We start from the raw sequence: 21,852 nt of genomic DNA, 5'->3' as shown, positions 1-21,852 counted from the left end.
GAATGATAGCTTTCAGGGCACACACGTTCCAGGACAAAAATTAAAATGCGAGCCCTCTATGTTATAAATTCAAACCTACTACTTATCAGCCAAACACCCGCTTCTTTAATTATAGTACTCCTGGAATAGAGGAATAACATTAGAAATGGGAGGGGTTCAAACTGCACATTAGGAGCAGTTGCACCGCTATCGTAAAATGAACAGCCGGCTAGAAATCCAGAGACCGGCATCTAGTAGCCGGGAGACTCAAGCACCTCCCTTCACCTGTGAGCGTCTGTGTGCTCATCCTCCACAGGAAGATGACACTGAACTTGGAGTGCGGTGAAGCTCAAATGATTGTGTGGAAACGAAAGTAATGTAAAATAATTTCTACATTATAAATCTATAAATAAAGACGTTACTTAAAAGATAATGTAAGGAATACCCTCAAAGAGAACTGTGAAACTCTCTGCTTACTTACGCAATCCTCTGTTAGAGATTTATATGTAAGTTAATTGATTAGGTGGAAAATTAACAGTCAAGACACTTACTTAATCGGTTCAAGTGGAAATATTTAGTAGCCAGAGAAAGAACTCAGAGCCAAGGAATCTCAAGCAGCAGATCTAACGATCTCCCACGTCAAATTTACAAGGATTGCTGTTGTCACTGATTAGTACAAGCCTATTCTTCCATAACTAGACTCAGAAGCCCCTGTTGGTTTTCATTTCTGGGGAAGCTGGCAGCACTGGGCCTGGAAGGGGAAACCATGCAGACAACAGAGACAGGCTCCCTCCCCCTCTGAGTTAGCACTTCCAGCCCATCTCATTCAGAAAAAGCAGGTATGGGCACTTTCGGGTTTTTCCCATTTCCCTAGCATGGTAGTGAACAACTTTACAATGTTTCAAACCATACAGAATTCTACAGAATTTTTGTGTTTAAATTGCTCCAGACCTTATACGTGAGGTTCATTCCACTTTTACACATTCATTCCTTTCTTCCACTAATTGTTACTGATTGTCTATGTACTCTCTTACTCCTTCAAAGCCCCAGAGAAAATTTATCTTTACTTTTTCTTGTGATACATATTAATTTGTCTTTTATTATAATCAAAGGTCTCCATTTGCCTTCCCTGCCAAAAGACTATGAATTTTCAGGAGACCTTATCTTATCCATCTTCCACTCAAGTGGTAAGCATAATAAAACAAGAGCAACAAAATTGCATGCTTTGTTAAGGGAAATGACATTTATTTAAAACAAGTAAAAGGAAAAGTGTACTTGAGATTAATAAAAATATCACTGAGAACTGAGATACAAACACATTATTATGAAAAGATGCTGGTGTTTTCAACTCCTGTTATTAAACTTGAAGTTTTTCACTCCAATAAAATAATGCTGATATCCAATTTCCAGATGGTTTCAGAATACATATATATTTAATTTGGTAAAATGGACTTTGTCCCTAACCCTTGCCATAAAAATGGGAGTTATAGTAAATCAAATTGAAAGATAGATGGGTTTTTTTGGTTTGTTTTTTTCACACCCACAAATTATCAATCCTTTGTAGTAGGAACTGTGACAGAATGTTAAAAGTGTCGCTCTTAAGTACAATTTATAAAGGTCTACCTTTATTCCCGACACAGATTCTCTTTGTCAGATCGAAAATCTGAACTCCAGATATGCTGAACTGTCTTTGTGTCAACAATAGTTTCCTACTCTCTCACCAAATCTCCCTCCCCCATCCTACTCTAATCCTAGTAAATGGCCACTTCCTTTCTTTCCAAAGGCCAAGAAAATGAAGGTTGACAGTGTAGCTAACACTTTTACAGTATTGATAACTCTCAAGTTGTAGAAATAGACATGCCTATGTAATAAATACAAATTTTCCCCAGAAAAATAGTTCATCTTGCATTAAAAACTTAAGGTTACATTTTGGTTTGCTAATTAAAGGATTAAAAAGACAAATATTTAAAGAGAACTGTGAGAGCAGTATAGAAATTATTGACACTGAATTTAGTTATAAGTGAAATGAACTATTTTTCCAAAAAAGTTGTTCCAAACATTGTCTAGTTATAGCTTTAAGATAATGCATGCACTCTTCTCTAGCTTTTCCACTCCCTCCCTTAACATCTGGATCAGATAATCAGGTGGGGGAGGAGAAGTGAATTCTCTAAAAATTGACAGTCAGATTCTAATTTGTTTGCATGGATCTAGCTTTCAGAATAAATGCTTAAAGCTCTTAGTCATATTATATTTAGCATCAATTAGAGCAATCTCTGTAGTATACTTCTCAGAAAGAGTACATTCCAGGCACTAAAGCAGGAAGAAACATTTAATTGATTTCCTGATTCCTCTTCTCATGAGTTTCCACTCAGGTTTTTACAAAGTTTTTTTCCTCTTGGTCCAGTTCCTATAGCTAGATTTAGAAACAGGGTATGTCAAGATTTTGAATCCTTCTTTGGGTACCGGTAAAAATAAAAACGGTTAATTAACAGTAAATATACTTTGTAATAAATTCACGACCTCTAATGTTCAGCAAAAAGAAATGAAACGATATTATGATTGAATTCACTGAGCATTCCTTGAGGACCATGGGTCAAAGCACAAATACATTTTTCTAGTTAACTGATTTTATAAAATAGCATTGCTATTTTTTTTTATCAACACACTTTTATTTTTTTATGTCCTATGTGAAAGATGCTTCCATTTCTTTGAGCCACTGCTAGATATATTAGTTTCACCGAGAAAAGGCCCAAAGTGCTCATTCTTATATATAGGATAAGAAACAGGAAGAGGCTTTAAGAATTTAGTCCAATACATGTCTTTCATAGATAAGAAAACTGAAGCCCAAAGCAGCAGAACGGCCTGGCCAAAGCCATCAAGTCAGTCACTGGCTCCTTGGGGAGAACTCTTCCTTCCTCAATCCATAAAACTTCCTCCCAGACATTCCCATGCAAGGCAGAGCCAGAGAGCAGAAAGTTCCTTTATCTGGCCAACTATAGACAAGTAGGTCCTCTCATATACAAAGCAGTAGGATAAATAGACAAGACTAACCCTAAGAGAAGAAAGTAAAGCACAAAACCTAAAACTCCCCAAACGCTGAGGAGCATAACATTTGAGTGTGTGTTACTGCAGTGCTGATAAGATGCAGCTCTAAAACAATTGTGTAGGAAATGATACTGTTAGGATGATACAAAACAACCCTAATTATGGGAAGCGGGTTTCCAATCTCTGAAATATCCACTGCAAATTGGCTCCCGACCCCACACTCACCCCCATTTCCCCTTGCTCTCATCTCTTATCTGAATTATTACAGCAGCCTCCCAATCAGCTTCCCTGCCTTTAGTCTTCCCACCTCTAAACTGCTGCCAGTTATCTTCCTCCAGGAGAATATGAAGTCATCCCTCCCACTCAAAGCCCTTCCATCTCTCCTCAATCCCTGCAAGATTAGAGCCAAACTGCCTAGGACGATTCCAAGCCTTTCTCAATCTCGCTGTGTGGACTTCTCTCCAGCCTCATTTTCTGCTCCTCTCCCGTTCTTCCAAACATTGCATGGTCCAGGCATACCAGATTGTTTCCGCTCCTACAGTGACACAACATGTTCCTGTCTGCATGCCTTTACTCACCAGAGCTCTACCTGGAGTGCCCTTTCTCTTTTTCCCCATTGCACGACCCTATGCATCTTTAGAGAACCAACTTTAAGTGCCAAGTCCTCTGTGAAGCTTGGTAAATCAGTCTGTTTTCTGTGCTGCCTCACACTTCATTCAGACAAGGAATATTATTTGACAAATATTTGTTGAGACCCATTATACGTGCCAGCACTAAGTTACAGAGATGAAAAGACAAAGTCACTGCCTCTGAAATCACAGGATAATTGTGAGATGGGCATGCCATATTCTGTGATTCTGAATATACGTACAAAGCATAATGAACATAAGAGAAGGAACTCCTGAGAAAGTATGTGTGTGGGGGGCTGGGGAGTGACAAGGGAAGACTTCATCTACAATTAAGGCTTCTAGTGACTTTTAAAGGATGAGTAGGAGTCTGCCTGGCAGACAAGGAGGGTGGTGGGTAGGGGGACATTCCAGACAGATTATAGCACCTGTCACACTGAATTACAGCTAGGTTTATCAGTTTGCCCTGATAGATTGTGAACTCTTTGAAGAAGGGCTAAGTTACCTATTAATATGATTACCCTACTGTGTCTAGCTCTAATAGTAACTGGCGTGATTTATTAAGGGCCTACTCAGTGTCAGGCACTGGACTACAGGCTTCACACATTACACTGTCAACGCTTTGCAAGAGCAACTATTTACACCTGAAAGAGGAGGAAATTGAGTCTCAGAGGAATCTGGTCTCTTGCCTCAACACTCCAATGTGTAAACTGTGGAGTTATGTCTATTTTCTTTCAAAGTGCAACCTCTGGTGCTCAATAAATGCACTTTGAAACTAAAGATGTGGTTCAGTGAATTGTAACACCTGAGACCTAATGATATGGGGTCTGCAACTTAGCTTCAACAAAGGCAAGTAGGGACGTGTACCATCTGCGGTACAAAACACATAAAGCGCCTGTTGAGAAATCCCATGAGAGCCATGATAAGTGTATACCTGGTCATCCCCGTTTGGCTGCGTAGTAATTCTGAAGCTTCTGAGAAGACGGAATATTTAACATTTTAAGAAAATCTATTTTAACACACTCTTTTTCATGTAATTACTGAGTTCTCCCACATAGCTGGTATTTCTTGAAATTATTTGTAAATAATCCTGTTTATCTTTTCATTGGGGTATTTCTCTCAAATCCATCTGTATGTCCTTCATACTCTATTTTATTAATATTTCTCTCAAATGAAAAATTGTATATATCTTGAAACACCAAGAAAAGTTAAAAACAGAAAAATGAAAAATAGCTAAAATGAAAAATAGGCCTAGTCTCACTTCCTAGAGAGACAAACTGTTAGCATTTTGGTATCTATACAATCATTTTTATCATGTTTATGAACACTCGGTTAATTAAGTTTCTGGATGTGAACTAATGCCTTTTCTAAGAAACTGATCAAATATAATCAACCCAGATTCATTAAAAGCTTCTGACTTTTCCAAGACTGAGGACACCACTGTCTTTGCTGCATATAATAGTTATAGCTGCCTCAGAAAGTATAAAACGATTTGGCTTTATGGGCAAGAACACTTTCATTCCAACATCCCTTTTAGAAGCTCAAAAGATTCATTTTACTTAAAAGAATCCCTACACTTTAAGTTTAGCAGTTTCCTTACTATTTTTCATATCATTCCCTATCCTTGTCTTGCTTGCTTTGCCTTTTGTCCATGTAGCTCACGTCACTGACAGAACCAAAAGAAGCAAGAAGGGGGAGGAGGATAAGACAGGAGAGGGTGCAGGAGGGGAATATCAGTCCTTGTGAACTCTGAATGTGTACATTACGGCACATCCCAAAATGTGCGCCAAGAAGTAGATCACTGCTGTAAAATATCATTACTTTTTAAAGCACATAAATTTAAGAAGGTACATAATCATATCTAGAAAACAAGCACACAAAAAGCACCAGTAGGCTTCTCACTATCTCTCGCTCTCTCCCACAGACTATTTCCCATTATGTATATATATGGTAAAGACAGAGGACAGCCGGGAAGAGAAAATTAAAGATCTTCTAGTTTAATTGACATTGACAGTATTCAAGCTTATTCCCCCTTCACTGACTTCTATCTTCCCTTCTGTTATTTTCTTTTTGATCCAGTTTTGAGGAACACCTCCAAAAGCTTGGGAGCAAATATCCAGGTACTTTTCTTGTTATTCTTTATTCTTGTTAAATCTCTGTGATGAACATTTAAAAAAAGGAGGAAGCACAATTTCTTTCTGCCTATTGCTGAATTAATAGACAGATTCATATACCATTGCTGACATTCCTAGTAGATTTCTATCTACTTCATGTGGACAAGCATTTTTTGTTTTATCCCCACTGAGGACAGTGCTGGCATTGCCTACCCACCAGGAGGGTATACGTTTTAGCCACCATGCTATAAATACATACATTTATATGAAGAAATAACATTTTAAGGGGAATCCTCTAAAACTTTATAAACCTTTTAAAAATTAGACATGTTTGAACAGGCACTAAAACACAAACAAGTCTTGGCCCCATCTTACGCAGAATGGGCTGGTTACAGATGTTCTCCTGCAAGCTACATCTTGCCTATTACAAGAACATTCATCTCCCAAAGACATCATTTCACCTACTCTGCCTGCAGGAAATCAAAACACACAAAAAAATCACAGCGTTTTAAAAATATTGTTATTAACTCTTAAAGGAACTTTTATGTTCATTCTACATCCTTGCAGAGGAAATAGACCAAACATCTGACTTCCAAAACGCCACTATCTGATGATGACACGGATTGCTTTCCCCCTGCACAGACTAATGACGCGAGGGGAGTCTAACCTGCGTCTTCATTTGTCTTCCCTACAAAACTGAGGCCTGGGCCAGCACTGAATCATAAGGCTGGAGACATTAGCTCATGGCAGTGATTCACTCATGAGAATTCTGACAAGGCCCTCTCCCCTCACCGTGCTTCAAGGGGGAAATCATTTCCTGGAAGCAATGGCTTAAGACCTAGGCACACGTTATTGTGTCTGTGATCAAATGCTGTAAAAAAAGGTGCTGTTATCTGTATAACGGCAGCCACCCTAATGGGAAAATAACTGTCTCCATAGGGAAGCATGGCTACACAGCCCCGTTAGAAGAGCCTTGCCAAAAGGTCCTTATGTCCCACAGCCAGCAATTCCAATAAGTCCAAGGGAAGAGTGTGAATTCTTTTCTACAGGCTGCTTGTGTTTCTCCACAGGGAGAGAAGAAAGGCAGCAGAGTCAGGTGTGTGAGAGCTAGTAGGCTGCCTTCTTTTATTACCAGGGTACGAGACAACATGATAGGAAGTTTTGAAATAGGCTGGATATGAAGCCTATTTCTCATTCAACCAGAACCTTCAGCTTGGACCCCAGGTGAAAGGTTGTGGACGTTAATTTTGCAAGACAGGAAAGTCCAAGTCTTACCTGCTGTCTCTGTCCTAAGGCAGCAGTTGCAATTTGCATGAAGATAAACTTTGGAGTTTACAAACCACTTTCCCCCTCATTATCTCATTTGATCCTCACAACAACCCTAGAGGGCAGGCATTACCAACCCCCTTTTAAAGATGAGAAAACTGAGGGAGGTTAAGTGATTTGAGAAGGTCCCAGCTACAATATGGCTCTCTACCCTTTATTAACAGACCTCCTCTAGTAAGACAGTTAATCATTTCAGCTCCTGCCCTGGCTCTTCATTCCTATCCCCAACCTTCCTATGCAGCCCCTGGAAGCAGTGAATTCAGCCGCAAACAGTTGCCTTCTCCAATTTCTGCCCTTTGCATATTGAGTGCACCTAACTGACTGAGGGTTCAGCCCCATCATCTTGTGTCTGCCCTTCTGTGGTATTTTCCAAGCTGCTTCTCTTACTCTATTCTTTCTCCAACTAACTTCCATATACTACTGGATTAATTGACTTAATATACAGAACTTAGCATAATAATTCCTGTGCTCAAAGAATATTAAGTGTCAGGACACTGTCTGTGGGATATAGTCCAAATGCCTTAACCTACATAGACTGGCCCCATCCTACCTTTTAAGCCTTACTTTCTGCAGTGTCCTATATAAGACCATAGCTCCAGGCAGAAGGGTAGACTCACTGTCTCAGGAAGAGCAGAGCAGGCTTGCCTCTGCATTTGTACTTCAATGGGTCCTACTACCAGTCTGGAAAGTCAACTCTTTTCCACACATAACCAACTGCCTGATACAGAGTAGGTCAATTGTCCTCCTCTTTCTTTCCAGCCAGAAAAAAACAAAAACAAAAAAACTTCTCTTTTGGATGCACAGAATTTTTAATTCAAAGGGAACTTCAGAATTCATTCACTCATCTAAAACTTGAGTCAAGGGTCTTGCCTGCCTTTGTTTTCACACTCTCTAGTAGTTGAATGCTCTCCACCACTGGAGGCAGTGCATTCCATCCTTAGAGAACACTGACCATTCTTCACTTTAAGCTGGAAACAGCCTCCCTGTGACTTCCCCTCTTTTGTGGTAATGGTACCCTCTGGGGCTCTCCAAACAAGACTAGAATGTAACTAGTTTTAAGGAAGCAGGCTAAAAAGAAAGAGCTCTGCACAACTGATTAACACTGTCTCCAGTTCATAGCATGGGTACTAGTTTTTTGGGAGTTTGAGGCTATAATAAGTAAATACCCACTCTCTTTCAAAGCACATTAATTCATCTCAAAATTGTGCTTTTTAAAAAATTGTTCAAGGTACTTGTAATCATAAGTATACATGGCATAGTGCTGGGTATAATTCAAAGCCATGAGATAAATATTACTCGTCTTCCTGGAACTTCAATTTTAAAAATACTTTTTTTTTTTTTTAACGAGGGGAGGAAACATTTATATTTAAATAATATATTTAGAACAAAATGCAAAATTGAGATAAATGTTACAGAAAAAACAACAAACAAACAGAAATTATATGTTTTCTACTGAACACTACAGATTATACAATCAGGATGCCCAAGGTAGACATTCATTTCCCTCTGCTCCTAATTGGGGTACAAGTTTTAAAGCACTGTTTAAAAAATATATCACTTCTACTACAAAGGGGGAAGCTAGGCACCAGAAGTTAGTCCCTCCGTAGAGAAGATACCCTATTATGGTTCCTGATGAATCTGTGAGTGGGGGCAGTTTTAACCTAAATTCTAATCCTTAAATTATGATACACCCTAATAAAAATCACCATGTACCAGGCAGGCATGGTGTGAGGCACTTTATATTCATTATATCCAATCCGACAAATAACACTACTACCTAAGATGTATTATCCCATTTAGAAGCTGCCGTAGAATAGAAAATGTGTCTTGCCCAAGGCCACATAGATAGGGACAGGTGGAATTCAACCCCAGGTCTATCTTGCCACAAAGCTTGAATTCTTTCCACTCATCACCCTGCCTCCTTAGGCACTTTTTTTGTCCTTTAGTAGAAGAGCCGCAGTCCCTGCTTTCTGGAAGAAGCGAGGATATGCTGGAGAGCTAAGCACTAAGATAGTCACAATGTTTGTAACTTTCAGTCCTGCAAGAAAACTAAAAAAAAGAGAAACTGAAACTGTCTCTCATATTTTATAGGATTATATGCTTTTTATCACATCTTATTATAATTTAGTAGTTGAAAGACCATTTTCATTGTAAATCAGGAATTTATGAAAAAAGAGCATTCCCTATTTTGCTTAAATGTTTCAAAGCATTAAATTGTGTTTCTGAAATCTAAATTCCAATGTCAAATAAATTAAGAAAGCAATAAATTAGCAGCTAATCTATGCCCCACAACCATATGCCCAAGAGACAACTTCAAAACAAATTTCAAACCATTTTAAAAAAAGAAAAATTTGTTAGCTTGGAAATGCTTATAAGCACATCTTAGGAGGATGTAACCTCTCTCACTGTTCATATCACAGCGTGGGAAGCATCCAGGTAAACGATATCTATTCTAATTCCTCCCTTCTAATTTACTTTGTTCTGAAGTATTTATTCTCCATGCCATGAGCATGGTTGACCCTCTTTTGAGACCAGTGACAAAAGATATCCAAGTAGCTCTTGTAATTTCTTTGGAGTATATGTGGATACTCATTATGCAAAGGCAAACAATGTCAGAACCAAATCTAAGCTCTGGGAGTTAGGTTGTGTTCTGAGTTAGTGGGAAGGAAAGCTTAGGTTCAAAGTTATTATAATAAAAGAATACTTATAGCAGGTAGAAAGAGCATTTAATTTTTTTTTAATTGCTTCTACATGAAAATACTGCTTCAATTACATGATGGCACTAACGACAAAGTTAAACCCCGCACCTAGCGAAATAAAACCATCATTACCACACATGGAAAAAGGGACTTAAATTTTTATGGCTTATGTTTATTTCACCAAAATACTACCAGATAATTATGGAGATCTTCTTTCTTGGCAATTTCAAAGCATTTTAAGAAAGGATATAGAATGACACACTTATCATATTCACTAAGACCACCTAGTACTGGGTATATTTAAAAAAAAAAAAAGCACAGTTCTCAAAAAGAGTAAGACTTTCTAGATAAAAGAAAATAAGAAGTGCCTTTTCTCTCCTTCCTTGAAATAGCTCAGTCATTTCTCCTGAGAAGACAACTGAAGGAAATAAAATTACGTTCTTATACTTTGAAGCAAAAATATCCAGTTGACTATAGAATGCAGTAATCAAGCAAGTGAAGATTCTAGATTGAATTTGAATCTTCTATTGGAATTGGTTTGGCTCTTTTCCTCAATATTGATGTCCATGTCATGAAATTATCCTGTTTCAGAGCTACAAAAGTATCTTAGAAAACATACAACTAACATATTTCAAGTGTGTATGTTATATGTTTATAAAAGGATGTACTATTTTCTGACAAACCATTTCACTTCCTCGCTCTCCTATTCTTTCTTTTGAATATCCTCTTCCTCCTCTCACTCCTAATCCTAAAGTATCTAAGATGATAATTATACTTGAATTGGGGTGAGAGGAGATTCTATAAAACAAACAAAAAAAACACTTCCCATTTCTTGTACCTTTTAACGCCAACGTCTACAACAACGTTTGTGCAAAGAAAAGCATTATGACTGAAAACCACGGAGTCCTAGGCAAGAAATCGATTCTGAAATATGAATACATTATAGAAACTTGTATAAATAGCTGTATATTTAATTGCTTCTTGAGTAGAAAACCAGACAGGAAGTTCATATTATCTTCTGGTTCTACAGCTGAGTAAAACATCTTCCTTTCTCTAGACCTCAAGTTACCCATCGCCTGCCATTCTAGCTCTTACACCATAAAAGTGCACAGATGCACTACTGTTTGTTAAATTATATAATTCTCAGACATAAAACATAAATATCTGCAAAATCTGTATCTACATAACCAACGTGTAAGCTATAGTGTTCGAAGATAGATACATGTAGAATATAATCCATTACCAATGAGTATTATGAAATAACCTAAGCCTATGGATGAGTTATCCATGGTAACTCTTAAAGGTTGATGATTTTATTTTTAAAAGATTGGTTATAATAGTTATTTGCCAAGTGTCTTCCTAACTCAACGGGAATAAAGTTAGGCTAAAGCATCTTAAAACAACGTGCTTTTATTTATACTTGTATAATAACTTTAACATATTCTAGGCACTAAGACAAAAATGGATAAATTTTCTATGCATCCATTCTAACTGTGAAAGTATAGAAAATATTATTCCAAAATTTTATTCTGAAAATACCTTGTATTTTACCTGCTTTATCTAATTATTGACTAAACACCATTTCCTAAAAGCCTTACCCATTCATTCTATGGTTTTGTATAGAAAGGTTGGAAGAGGGAGTGTAGGTGATAAACTTGAATAGATAGTGTTTAAAGGCAAACACCAATGCTGCATCTAATACAAAACATGGGTGCTTAAATACCCCATTATCAATAAGGCAAAGGAATAGAACTCTCTCCACCAGCACTCCCAGGCTCTTTAATCAGCTGCCTTTGGGGACATTTTATCCTCTCAAGACACCTACGTTAGAGAATGCAGTGCTAGGCACACACAAAATTCATTACTTTCAATAAGATCCAGTTTTTCTTTTTTTTTAATAAGTAAAATTCCTAGTAATATCTTTAAAAAAATGATTCAATCTCTTAAAGAATGGTGTGCACTACAGATTTGTTTTTCAGTATCATTCTTAGCAACAAGAATCTAGTGGATAAGTATTCATTCTAATTTCCCTAGAGAAAATTTTGAGAAACATAGAATTATCACACATAAAATGCATCAAAATGCTGGCATGTCAAAATGTTAATTAAAACGTTAATTATATTAACAACAATTTTTGGTAAGTTTATAAAAACAACCATTAACGTTTAAGTAAACTTAATATACAGATGTTAAAGCACACAAGATATTTAAGCAAATTTTATAGGGCTGTGAGAATCATTTTGCTATTTTAAATGATTATAGTGACAGTAGTCAGAGTTTTGCTTTTATGACATAAAGTTAATCATATCTATGACTTACTTAATGACAATCCCTTGGTCAGAAGTGCAATCCATAATTATAACGTTGTTCTTATGGGAAAATGAAATTTGTTTTTTCAAGAATATGAAGTAGTATAAAAAAAAAAGTAAAGGAAATTTATATTGTTTAACATCAGAGCTTTATATTCATAAATATGAAAATCTCAACACACAAGGTAGAAGGAAAAAAAACAAGTGAAGAGGGAGAGAGTAGGAATCTCTCTCTAGTCTAAATTATAATTATTATAAATAAACTCATTTGTTACTCAACTAAACTAACATATTTGTATTTATATAAATATGTGTATTTATTTTTGCATTTTTAAGGAAAATAGTAAATTTTCTTCTAATGACCCCATCAAAATGATCACAATTTCAACTTTGTTACTGATTTGCTAAAATATTACCAATAAAACATTGAGATTCTAAGAAAAAAGTAACTGGTTAACAGTTATATGACCCAATTAAACATGTTTTACAACAACAACAACAACAACAAAAAACACTTTACATTTAAAAATACATATATCTGTACACACATACAATATATAACATATTTTCATCTCATTTATTTCTCAAGATTTATGTATCAATATTGTTTCATGTAATATCTGCTTATACATGGAAAAGCTCAGAAAACTGCTTGAATTGTAAACGTGTATATGATACAGTATTTAGATACTCATAGAGGGAAATCTAAAAATAAAAATCCAGGATAATAACATATTATGTTTTTAAAGCTTCATTCTCAGGCTCCTAAAGTACTTCATAAAATTTAAGCCTCACAGCAATCCTGCCAAGTAACTCCTCACTTATCATTGTCAATAGGTTCTTGGAACTGCGATGGAATGACATATAACGAAACTAATTTCACCAAAGGCTAATTGATATAAACAAAAGCTAAGTTCCTATGGCATCTCATCAGTGTTATAACAAAACAATAAAATGACATTATTTGAGGATCTGCTATATTACAATACCCATTGAACAGATGGGTAGCAACTGAGAAACTTGCCCAGGTGACATTGCTTATTCCTCAAAAGTTGTCCTTCTGAGTCCTGTGTTGTAGTGTACTTCATGAACTACACGCTTCCCAAGCCTTTCAGAAGACTTCTCAAATTCAAATGAGGATTCTTATGTAATCATCAGTCTTCCTATTTGATACAACTTGGAAACTACACAAAGAGAAAACCTTTTGAAACGGTATCCTCATCTTATTTGCCATATTTTTCACAAGATTTACTGCAGATGATACTTGTTAAACAGCATACAGAAGTCAAACAAAAGTAAAAACTAAATAAGTAACCCATGAAGGAACACCTATGTGATAAATTTGAACATTCAGTATTAACTCTGAGTAAAACAATTATAAATGCTGTTGCAAGTTCTTCAGACTTTTCTAATATAATAGGTGGCAAATTATCTTTTTTCTTTAACTAAGAAATCATGATTCTTCATTATTAGATTAAAACTAAAAAGAGAAGTCTCATTCTATTTATAAAGTGAGAATCCCTCTCTAACTTACCTCACAATAAATTAGATCTAGGGCCTCTGGCTACTATCAATTTTCTTTTAAATTTCAGCTGAGGGGAGCCTGAGGATGGGGTTGCAATCATTATTAAAAACCACAGAAGAGATGGCTGCTAAGATCATTATCTTTAGACCTCCATGTGCCTAATTACAGGACCCCTCATTCTAAAAACCATTCCATGTCTACAAAACATCTGCAGGGCTTAAAAAAGTCTAAGGTTTTCCTTTCTATTTTATAATAAACTCTGCTTTAATCTGAAAGAACTGGAAATTGTTGGGTAGAAAGCTATGTTATCTCAAGTCTCCTTCCAGTCCCAGTGACCTGAGTAGAAATATTAATTGCTGATGACAGAAAAGTATGAGGATTTATTTTATATGCACATGCTTTTACTCATTACATGACAGCTGATTTTTAATACCTTTCATGAAAAAAATACATCTGCCCTTCTCCACCAGAGGGGGTGGGAACTATTCCAAGACTTGATCACACTACACTATGAAAATGGCTAATATTGGTGGAAGCAAACAGGAGAATGTGCAAAACTCATATATGGGAATGCGCCAAGAGCAACAATCCCACAGCAAATGGCACACATCATTCAGGGCTGATTTTAAGGGATTTCTTGTTTAGCTTAATGATACATTGTGTTTTTCTTGAGTCATTAAAAAATTCTTATGACATTATTCTCTGTTTATACCTCAATTTTCAGGTGGCTTTTTTTCCTTCCATACTCTCTATGTGCCAATTAAAAATAAGCCATCAGTTAGTGGGCGGAGAAAACTGATTTGAAGCCCTTTAAATCTCATTGTCCTTTTCTGATTACAGCTTTGGCCAATTTTATTTTTTTTATCTTTTTAATTAATTAATTTATTTTTTTTATTGGGGCATACGGGGGAACAGTGTGTTTCTCCAGGGCCCATCAGCTCCAAGTCGTTGTCCTTCAGTCTAGTTGTGGAGGGCGCAGCTCAGCTCCAAATCCAGTCGCCTACTGGCAACCTTGTTGTTGAGAGCTTGTGCTCTAAACAACTGAGCCATCTGGCTGCCCCTCCAGAAGCTCAGCGGCAGCTCATTGTTTTTAATCTAGTTGTGGAGGGCACAGCTCACTGGCCCATGTGGGAACTGGACCGGCAACCCTGTTGTTCAGAGCTCGCGCTCTAACCAACTGAGCCATCCAACCACTCCCAAGCTTTGGCCAATTTTAGAGTTAAGTCACAGAGACTCATAAATACTCTAATGATAAAAAGAAGAACAAACAAATAAGATGCTTTATGCAAAGGATCCAACGCTGCATACCATTTTTTAATAAAATAAAATTTGTAGGAATGTGGAAATAGGAAAGTCATTTCCTGCAAGAAAACGAATTGAGAAAAATCTACTTTGACAAAGTAATGCTTGCTTTTTTGCAGGCAGGGATTAGTCTATAAAACTTTTGAAAAGGATAGAGAATTATTGTTTCTAAATAGAATATATTTACTAGTAACCTATGTCTTAGATGCTAGCTCTGATTTCCAGTTATTATATTTAAACTTTAAGTAATCATCCCTTGTCACTGTTAATATATTGCAAGGATGGCATTCAGTCTGCCTATTGTTTTGTTTGGTCTGTAGTGTTTTACAACTTTAAAAAGAATATTACTATCATTTAAAGACATGGAGATATTATATGCAGACCCAGGTTAATAGCTGGTCTTAAAAAATTAATATTTTAAAACCAGGCCTAAATTCACCATGACAACAGACGGGGGTCGCAAAGCAGACACCCCTGTAGACCGAGTACGTAAGCTTATTTTGCCACCATCCTTGCTTTTATCATTTGACTCACTTATGCTACCTCCCTACTCCCCAATGATGCCTGGGTTTGCCACCTCCACTATCATCAAAGTGATTTGTTAAAGGAAAAGAGTCTGATAATCAGATTCCTGTTCTTGATGGGAATTTTCATGGCAATTGATTTATATCAGGATCTTCCCCATATTAATCCACCATTCTGGGGAAGCAAAGCTACAATGGAACAATGACAAACTGAGTGGCTGGTAATACTTACAGAACCAAAGTGACCACTGCTAATGATAACATAGTGAAGGAGGAGGAGGAGGAGGAGGAGGAGGAGGAGGAGAAAGAAAGAACAAGAAGAAAAAAGAAAAAAGGGGTTTTGCTATCAGTTATTTCTCTTAAGAGTCAGTAGTTACATCTCGTAATACTAGAAACAATAAATCACATCATTTTTTCTCTTTTAAATAGAAACTCTACGTACATTCCACAAATCACTTGGTATCATGTGGGAGGGCCATAAACATTAGTTTAGGTGAAACTGGCTTACTACAAATACATTAATCTAGAATCAATCTAAACAAATTAGGGAAAACGTGCTGATTAAGTTATTCTGTTCTGGACTGGGAACAACACCTTGGTACCATGTCTTAAAATGGAAATTCATTTGTAAATCCAAAACCTAGAGCAAAGTAACATGAAGCATTACCGAGAATCTCCAAGTACTTTATTTATGACATTCTTCCTCGATATTCTGAACTAAGAAATAGCTTGGATAATAGGTGAATATGCTCAATGTTATTTTCTTCCTCATGGAAGGGGCACAAAAAGACACTTCTATAGATATCTTGGGAGCTTTATATGACAGCTATGGCAAGAAGTGAAAATAACCTTACTACGATTAACAGATGTATCACTGGCAGGAGCCAAGTCTACTTACTGATTCCTCTCCCCTTATTCATCAATGAAATCTAACAGCCGCTCAACTGTAAGACGAGCTCAAGCCACAATTAAAGGCTCCAACTTTGAAAAGTGTTTCCTTTGTGAAAGGAAGTTGATAAATCACACTCACCACCGAAAAGTTTGTCTGTACATCATGTTCTTTGATGAGCTATCCTTAAGAGTCTCAAGATTCCAGAGAACCACGCAATGGGCTGGCTTGCATTCGGTTTCTGCAGAGCTGGCAGCCTTATTCTGGAAGTCTTACATTACAGGTAACCTGATGACAGGGAGGGTGGGCCACAGGCAAGCATGTCAGCCTGCCTGTGGAGCCAAGAGGAGCAAGCTTGCAAGACTGATATGCTGGGATCAATGAAACTCTCTGGGGAACTGGCTGTTCCCCTTTCACATGCCACTTCCCTAATCTTCCCACTTGCTCAAGTCAGATTCTTCAAAGCTCTGAACACGACATGAGGCTAGCATGATTAGGAAAGGCAAAGGAAGAATAGCAGGGACCAAATTCATGGACAGTTGGCAATCAAGGTCAGAATTGAGGGATACTGCTTGAAACTATAATTGTTTCCTTTAACTATGAGGGGAAAACAAAGTTTCTTAGTAGTTATTAAGGGCCTATTGTATGTTGGACGTTGTGCTGAGCAGTATGTCAGGGGGCCTGCGCGCCAAGATCTTGGTGTCTATGAAGGAAGAAAGACACAGCAGCAAATAGTGATCATGCGTCCAAAGGCCAGGGTCACCATCTCAAAGTGAGCACAACAGGAAAAACAATAACCGGAGGATTTTCACTGTGTTTGCACACAGATAATACAGCGAGTCCTGGGTTGTGAAAAAACAGCTCTCAAACTGACAAAGGTGCACGAGTCCAATATCAAGAGAGACTGACACATATTAACAAAGAGGCCTCTTCACTAGAGCAAATGAAAACACTCTGCCCCCAGAAGTGGTGTCCTTACCGATCTCTCAATTCTCAAGTAGGTGCCATAGAAAGCTTATCTTTTCCTCACTTGCAGTGCCAAAAGCATTCCAGATCAGTGCTTGAGATTCTTTTAAATGGCCAAAGTATTTCATTATATGGACGTGCCATAAATTATTGAACCAGTTCTCCCCCTGGTGAGTGCTTAGGCTGCTTCCATATTTGGCACAACAAATTAATGTGCTGACGTTTCAATAAGTGAGGTTCTGTTATCTTTTATTTAACATGTAGAATGAAAAAAAAAAAGGTATCCCCACAAATTAAGTGGCGGCTTAAAAATGAGAAATAAATGCCGTAAATCTTCAGGTCCTGAAATCTGGAAAGGGCCCATCTGGGTGCTGGCTAGGAGGACCTGTATCTTGCCGGGCAGGCTTAAGAAAGGAGCACAGCCAGCCTGCAGAAGTCTGTCTGTGGGAGAGCCTGCTATCATCCTATGTCATCTATTCATATATTTGGATAGTGGATAATATCACAGTCCCTGGGGAAAGGAGTATGCGTGCTAATAGCACAAAAGCAATACAGAAAAAAAAAAGTAGGAGACATTTTGCTTTGCATTCTTGCAAAGTATTACTTGTGCACACGAACCCTCAACAAAACTATAATAAACTCATGAAACAAGGGAATTTAAATTCAGACACGATAAGTACTTGTGTGCCTATGGCCAGCCAGGTGCTGGTAGGTGTGCTTACACATGTCATGTGATCCTCACGATAGAAAAAGTATTAACATGTCAATTTGTAGGTGAGAAAAGTAAGGTTTAGATAGATTTCATTGTTTAGGCCAGGGGTGTCCAAACTTTTTTCAACAGTTTTCACCAAGGGCCATATGCGGTAAAATACACAAATAGCCGGGCCACTCACTCAAGGAGAAGTACGTATTGCCTCACCTGGTTTATTTAAGGAAACTAAATATATTTTTGGAATTTGCTGCGGCCCAATAAAAAATGGATCGCGGGCCGCAGTTTGGACACCCTGAGTTTAGGCTGATCCCATTTGCAGCCAATAAATTTCAGGGTTGAAATCTGCACCTAAGTTTCTTGCCATTTCCAAATTATCATTCTGTCAGCTGTCCTATTACTGATGATTCCTGGCTACAATAGTAGAGCCGAACTCCATTAAAGCAGAAGGGAAGTTTTCATAAGTGGTGGCAATTACATTGTAGAAATAAGAAAGTCTGAAACTAAATCCCAAATTCAGTGTTGATTTGGGAGGACTGTGTGTGGCAATAGAGAATATGCACAGCATTATCACACGTCAATTTATTTCATTGGAAGAAGTTTAAAATAAATAGCATATGTTTTTACAGAACTGGAAATGGTCACGTTTGTTGTTTAAAACATAGAGAAAGCAAAGGAAACATGCCTATATACTTTAAATGTATTAATTATATTTTGGCAATAATTCAGAGTAAAATCAATTTAAAAGAGAAAACTCGACACAGAAGGATGACAAGTGATAAAATAGTACTAAAAAGATTTTTATTAAAGAATCACCAGAAGACTATACAGTAAGTGTGGCCTCCTAATGACAGCTGCTTCTGCTGCTTCCAGTTTGTGGGTCATTTTAAAATGTAGTGGCTTATTTTGAAAAGTTGCTTAAAAGTGCACTGATGCCTAAGAAATAGGCGTTGTGTAATATGGCATAAAATCATCCTCCGCCAGTTGGGCTCCAGCTCCATACTCTACAGGGCCTATTTGTCCCTATATGTCCTTACCTTCTATTAATCAAGAGGGAAGACAATCTAACAGCCATGGAAATATGGCTGTTAGATTGTCTTCCCTCTCGATTAATAAATGTATGATAAAATACTTTTAAAAATGTGAGGTCTACTCATAAATGTGAGGATATGTAATTTGGTTCAAAGAGATAGATGCTTTTCTGTACAGGACACTGGTGTCCAAGGCTAAGAACTTGTATCTGTTTAGGTGATCTCAGCAGGTACTCAGATAGGATTCTGATGTTCTAGATTTACAAGAAATGCACCTGGGCCTAAAATAAACTTGATTGTGAACAGGAAAGAACTTAATAAAGATATAACAACCATGTGACATACTCGTGTCGTGTTTCCCCGAAAATAAGACCTAGCCAGACAATCAGCTCTAATGTGTCTTTTGGAACAAAAATTGATATAAGACCTGGTTTTATTTTACTATAATATAAGACCGGGTATAATATAATATAATATAATATAATATAATATAATATAATATAATATAATATAATATAATATAATATAGCATAATATAATAATACCGGGTCTCATATTAATTTTTGCTCCAAAAGGCGCATTAGAGCTGATTGTCTGGCTAGGTCTTATTTTCGAGGAAACAGGGTAGGAAGGACTGGACATCTAATTCAATCACCTTATTCTATAAAATCTATAGGAGGGTAGATTGCAGACAACTGAAGAGAAACCTAAGAAGGATAAAATAGTTTAACCAAGCTCATTCATTAATGTCAGGCAAAATACCTAATTACAAACTATGTCCTTCTAAAACCTGTCTATGCTGATTATTTAATACCGCCTTACCTTAAGGAAAGGGTAGGTTTCACCATACTCATTCTTATCCTCATCAGAGGCACAGACTGACTTCTAGGGAGATGAGGTTTCTTGGCTAAGGTCATAAAAATAATCAAGACGAGAAGCCTGGTTTTCTGGCTCCCAACCAGACCCCGTTTTCCATTACCACAGTGCCTACCCGCTTTCTCAGGGCACTGATATCACTGTTGCCATATGTCAGGAAACTGTACCAGTGCGCTCCATAAAATAATGCTCCTTTTTTTAACCTACCATTTAGATAGAAATCTCCAACCTTTATGTGTAAGACAATTTACTTTGAGAGAGAAGTTTTGATCAAAGATGATTGAGGATTGTGCTAAATCTGAAAAAGGACCTCAGATTCCTGTACGAGGAGATGGTGAGGAAGGAAGGAGAAAGACTGATTTTAATGTTGTACTTGTATCAAGCTCCACCCCTAAGTTTCTTAAACCATTTTAGAAAAAAAAAAGATTAATCATTTAGTGGTGCTAATTTGCCCATCATCCCTTCAGATGTGCTCACTCTTAATATAGTGGAGCTCTGCCTGAAAATGCGAAACAAGAAACAGTTCGCCTTGAAGATCAGTGACGGTAAACATCCAGTTGGTGACCCCTATTCTAAAACATATCAGTGTTCCACTTACAAAATGGTTATTCTATTGTTTTGTTTTGTTTTCAGCAAAAGATTACTTAAATTGATCAACGAATATTTATTTAAGGCCTATGGACTCTAAGTTTACTCACCTTTAGTGTCCATCTCCAGGGTTATTACTATAAAAGAGACTAAAGATTATGACACAATTGATAAATAACACATGGAGGAGAGATTAGGTTTTAAGTTAATACTTAGACTTTATGGTTGAAATTTGAACCATGACAGAACTGCTTCTCAAACCATGAAAGAAAAACACTAAAATACATTTTTAGATGATTTGGGGACATCCTGATGTGAAATGGTGGGAAAGGAATTTTCAATTTAGTAAGGGAGGGACAAATCAGAAATATAGGTCCGGCTACATAAAAGCCTCTGTAACTTTAGGGATGTCACGTAACCTCCACATTCTTAGGCTTTCCTCACTAGTAAAATGAGAGTTATAAAACGTGTCATACCTAGCTCACAAAGAAGTGAGGTCAAAATGAGAACACATGTGAAATTATGTTGGAATGCAGTGTTATGAATGCAGATTATTTCGTAAACTCTATTCAACTGAATTAAAGCCTGTAATGAACTGGATACTATAACATAAAAGAGAAACACTTTCCAAAGAAACCTATTTGCCAAAGAGGGGGGAAAAAACTGTTAAAACAATTCTAAAGCTACTTTTCTCAACAAGATGATGATATTTGGAAGCGTTTCTATAATCCATGCAAACATTAAATTGTTTGACAAACACGCATGCCACTTTGGTCTTGGGCATTCTTTGATCAACCAGTTAAAACCAGTCTTGTGGGTCCCCTCCCTTATATATTTGAGCTTTATTCATGTTATAATACATTACAAAATAAACTTTGAAACAGAATAAACATTCTTGTACCTTTTGAATTTTAAAAAATATTTCCATGTTTTCTTAGAAAAGTTACACATGGAAAGATATTTTTTTCAAACATTTTAAATTAGAATACTTTTGGACTAATTTAATGTTCTGATGTATAGTTTTAAAGGCTTCTTTTGAAGCTTTAAAAAGTAACTTTATCAGTAAAGTGTGATTCATGTTATAGAACCAACATGTATAAACTAATTTAACCCTTCCATAATAAATGAGATTTTAATTTCTTGTTATAGATGCTGAGTTTGTGATTTTATTCATTTTTAAAATCACACCTTAATGTGACATTTACTTCTTCAAAATAATGAGACTAGTAACTATCCTACATTCTGACTGCAAACACATATCGTATGATTATGATAATTTTCTTTGGCATAATGCTTTACATTTTTCCTAAAACTTTCACACAAAGGACCGCCCAACAGCTTGAA

General features: G+C 36.8%; 1 protein-coding gene across 7 annotated transcripts in view; it reads right to left on the bottom strand.

Annotated features, from left to right (window-relative positions):
• Positions 1–21,852, bottom strand: part of TP63 (tumor protein p63) — a 218,005-nt gene that overhangs the window by 51,668 nt on the left and 144,485 nt on the right. The window lies entirely within an intron of this gene.

The sequence above is a fragment of the Rhinolophus sinicus genome, chromosome 17 (assembly GCF_057876585.1).
Source record: "Rhinolophus sinicus isolate RSI-liver-muscle chromosome 17, RSI-T2T, whole genome shotgun sequence".
Lineage (NCBI taxonomy): Eukaryota > Metazoa > Chordata > Mammalia > Chiroptera > Rhinolophidae > Rhinolophus > Rhinolophus sinicus.
This window is presented reverse-complemented; position numbering and strand designations above follow the sequence as displayed.